The sequence below is a fragment of the Phragmites australis genome, chromosome 17 (genome assembly GCF_958298935.1).
Source record: "Phragmites australis chromosome 17, lpPhrAust1.1, whole genome shotgun sequence".
NCBI classification, from domain to species: Eukaryota; Viridiplantae; Streptophyta; class Magnoliopsida; order Poales; family Poaceae; genus Phragmites; species Phragmites australis.
In genome coordinates this window covers 2,277,691-2,282,607 of record NC_084937.1, presented here as the reverse complement: position 1 = coordinate 2,282,607, position 4,917 = coordinate 2,277,691, and positions in this window count along the sequence as shown.

Below are 4,917 nucleotides of genomic sequence, written 5' to 3'. Positions count from 1 at the left end.
TCTATGGACTATGCAAACTAGCTATTTTTTAAAAGCATATATATGTCTATGGATAATCCCCAAAGATATAGATATCAACTAGAATAGGAGAGGACTAGTGCTGAAATAGTTTTTAGTGTCCAAGATGGTAGAAAAATAGAATGTGGGATCATGCTGCATGCAATGACTAAAGTTGATAAAAATCCTTAACCTTGATTCCTTTTCTTTCCTCTAAGAAACAATGGGGAAGAAGAGGACTATCACTCCTGAGAAACCAGATGCTAGCACTAGAGGCCGCCCCGACACAAGATGGGGCGGATAGGAGCCCAAGCCCACATGCGTCCTCCTCTGAGAGCAGCAAAAGCCAGTATCATAGCCCGAGCCCTGACCTGTCATCGATGTTGGAGAGCCAACATCGAGCAAGTGACAAAGAATACAATCCCGCTGAAGAGGTATTGATAGGAGTCAATATTTTATACTTATTGAATGGAGGAGTATTTTTTATTTATGTCAACTCCCCTTATTTTCTCTCTAGATGGTGGAAGCGTAGTCTCCAACCCAGACAGCTGGTAGCGCTGCACGAGCCTGAAAGGCATGGTCAAAAACGCAGTGGCCGATGGACAAAGTTACCATCACGGGAATCGATGTTGATGGGCTGCCTATGGATGAAAAGGCCCTAAATAGATCCCGGAGAGTCGCAAGGCTCATTGCTCGGGAGAGGGTGCCAATAATGATGGAGTTCGAAGACCTCAATGATGAAGCTAAGAGGTACTTGTTCGATAATAGCGTCAATGAGTATCTAGAGTACCCTAGAAACATGAGCGAACATCAAACGATTGCTGCACTCAATGCAGCAATGAAAGTGATCGCAAAACTTCACCGAAGCTTTAAGAGCAAGCTTGTGAATCAGTACTTGGCTAAAGGGGTGGCACCCTTCAAGAGCTACAAGCACTTGAAAGAGGAAGATTGGGATGTTTTTGTGCAGATGAAGAAATCAAAGCAGTTCAAAAAGGAGAGTGGGGAGAAGAAGCGGCTTTGGGCTCGAAAGAAGCATAACCACAGGACCGGCGTGACCGGGTACACTGGGAAAAGGGCCAAATGGCAGGAAGAGGATGAAAAGTTATCTAAAGAAGGCCGTGAGAATCCTTGGCTCCCATTCCCGGGACGATCATAGTCATATTTTCATGCAAGGGGTGAGTTGTCTGAGAGCGGGGAAATCACATTCAAAAACACTGAAACCCAGGCAATCGCAGAAAAAGTAGAAGAAAAGGCAGCTAAAGCCAGCCAAGGTTCTTTCAATGGGGTCAGGGAACATGATGTTCTCTCAGTGGCGCTAGGAAACCTGGAGCACCCAGGTCGAGTGCGAGGTATGTCAGGTTCCTAGGGCTGGAAATACGGTTTTCCCAAAGACTTTGGGATGTACAAGATGAGAAAGAGGCCTGTAGTGGATGTGGATGTATTGACACAGACATTGATACAAGATATCACCTAGAAAGTTTACCCAAATATCATAGAGCAGCTTACAGGAAAGGGAATAGATATTTCCATCCCAGCGGAAGCTAGCCCCGGAGCTGAAGGGAAGAGTAGATGTAGCTCCAAGGAGGTTGATCAACAAGTAGTTGCTGCCGTGACTAAGCCAGATACGATTGACCTGCTAGAAGGGCCCATGCCCTGCAGCCTTATAATCAGGCATGGCGGGTATCACATTGAGGTTGCAAGGGGTTAGGTGCTTCTAGGCTCCCACATCTTACATACGATCCCGATACGTGCAGGTTATGCCATGATTATGGTGGACATGGTACATAGCAATACCACTGATCATGTGTTGGAGCTCCCCCCCCCCCCATAATGAAGTACCAACTCTGGGAGGAGCTCTTCATCAAATTATCCAGTGCAATAGAGGCGACATCGTTATCTCCACTACATCCTAGTTTGTCAAGCTCCAAGTGCTCCGCCACCGTGCCCCTCAATTCTAGAGAAGGCAGCATCACTGCCTTCTCCTCCTTTAGAGAAGTCGGCTTCACTGTCTTCTCCTCTGCATCCGGTAGTCTCGCTTCTAGAACCAATTTTGTCGCCCCCAAAGAGCCCAAAGAAGAAGAAAAAGGGAGCTGAGAAGAAAGGCTCTAAGAAGAACATGCCAAAGATGTCGAAGGCTATTGTATCGATGAAGAGGTCCATGGACATTGGAGTAGTGTGGACTAGTGCCAACACGAAATTTCAATATAGGAAGCCCATGATGATGGTAGATGGCCTGGCAAGGGCGGGAAAAGCATGTGTGGACCTGCATAATTACTACATGCAGGCTTTTAGAGACAGTAATGCCACATCCATAATCTTACAGTACAAACAACAAAAACTCTTAAGTAATGACGACGGCTACTAAATTGTGGATTTCAATGACTTATACGACATCTTCAACCTTGATGGCCTAGACATTTTGTTATTACGAATCTTCACATTGTAAGTCCCTTGAAACTGTATATTCATTAATTTATATCACTAAGTCTTGAATCCAACTATGTTGTTACCTATAGACACTTGATGAAAGAAACAAAGAAGATTAAGGATTCCATCGCATGTCTTGACCTTGAGGCTATTACAATATCGATCAGCCAACTTCACCCTGATTACGCTATGGACCATGTGGCCAAGGTAATACAACAATATTCCAAATGCAGTACCTGATGGACGCCCACAACACTGGTGGCCATTGGATCTTACTGGTCATTTGCCTCAAGTGGAACTTTGTGTTCTACCTCGACTCGTCAAGACCAATAGGACGAAAAGGCAAACCTAGAGAGCGTGATTACAGCGCTATAAAAGGAATGCTCATCGCATAAGTTCTGCCTGACTAAGTTTACATATTTAACTTTTCTAACATTCAAATGCTCCCTAATCGATCCATCCTTATGCAGGGCTTTTGACAAGTACATTCAAGCTCAACCTAACTATGGCGTGAAAGTCGGCCACAGACTGACACACAAGACTGGGTTCACGGTAAATTCTACCTAACATAATACCAAATGCTCTCTATTGTTGTTTTTTTTTCCTTTTTCAGCAGTGCCACTAACAACCACCGGGCAATACCTGCATATTCTATGTTGCGTGGAACATGCTCCTCACGCTCCGCATGAAGGATATCAAATCCTCCAATGTAAGTTCAATACGAGATTATTCATAACTAATTTCAATAATTAGTTTAATTCTATGATAACATGACATTGGTTACGTGTCAAATTATTCAGAAATTTAACGCTCTTTTTTTCGACGACAGTGCACTTTCGAAGATTCAACGACGGATCGCAGAGCTCTTGGTGGCTAAAGTCATAAGCCCACACGGTGAGTTTCACTATAGAATCCCTAGGTTATGATGTCTTATATATGTAATATGAGTTGATCAGAACTTTGTAACATTTGTGATTCTGTAATGAATTGATTGAAACTTTGTAACCTTTGCGATTATGTGATGAAGCGAGTTCTTATATGCGTGTTTGTCGATATAGATTTGGATGTGTTGCTATTGTTTGTAGGAAGAAGACGGCTGCTAAATCCTGGCTATGCTTCAAGATGCAGCCTGGAAACATGATATTCCTATATGGTAACATACACATAAGTAATGGGTAATCTGGTTACCCATCATTTATATTAAATTTAAGTGATATTTAACTATCTTATCTGTCACTTATGAATTCTTCCCAACACATAGGTGACAGACATAAGTGACGGGTAACATAGTTATCCGTCACTTATGTTAGGACATAAGTAGTGGGTGAAGAGTTTACCCATCACTTATATTATGACATAAGTGATGGGTGAAAATATTACCCGTCACTTATGTCTGTCACCCTACCACATGGGAGATGCTCATAAGTAACAAGTAACGGTATGATCCGTCACCGATAACATCATTAGTGACCGGTCCATACCCGTCACCAATGACTAATCATCGGTGATGTGCATGAGGATTATTACCCATCACCAATAACTAGTCATCGATGATGTACATAAAGATTATTACCCATCACCTATGAGCTTTTTTCACGTAGCGATTTTGGCAATCCTTTTTCCCAAGGAGGCCTTAATGTGCTGTGGATTGAAATGGCTGCATGTAAACATACTAGGAACCAAATTCAAGAGAAACTAGATGCATGTGGGTCCCAGATGGATTCAATCCATGCTGGTCACCTGTCAGAGACACCTGCAGCTGACTGGTGGGCCCCAGATGGCATTGAATCACAAAACCACTTGCAATTTAGCTATGCCGGGCATGGATTTCGGCCACACCACACATGCTCAAATATACTCCACTACATACATGCACATAAATAATGTGCCAAACAGAGGGACAGACACTCCTCTCTACAGGTTTCCATGTCTTCCTTGTATTGTAGCAGCAAATTGTTAGGCCGAATTTCACCGAGTTTGCTGCTTGGTAAAATTCCATGGATTATTGCAGGAACAGCAGAAATGTTGAGTCAATCAAACAAATCGTGTGCCCAGCATCGGTAGGTACCAGAAACAATCTATCTCTCACCTTGTAGTGCTATATGATTCGCATTTACATGGTCTGCCACTTGCTGCTACTCCTGGCTCTACTGAAGACTTTTTTTCACCTCAGGTTTGGAGTTTACATGACAAAATAATGTAGTTTAAACATATATTCTTAGTGCAAAATAGAAATAATAAGGCTGCCAAATAATAGGGCTCATCCAAATATATTTGGTGGACTACTAGCTCCAGCTCTATTAATTTTTGAAACTAGGAATAATTAGCTCCAAAAATTCATGGAGCCGGAGCACTGCCAAACAGTACAGGCCTAAAAATTGGCTCCTTGGATAAAATCCAAACCTATTTTTTTAGAACCATATGAAATTCAAAGGTAACAACTACATCATATCATGGAATAAGTCGACCGATTTTTGTGTCTTATCCTGGAAC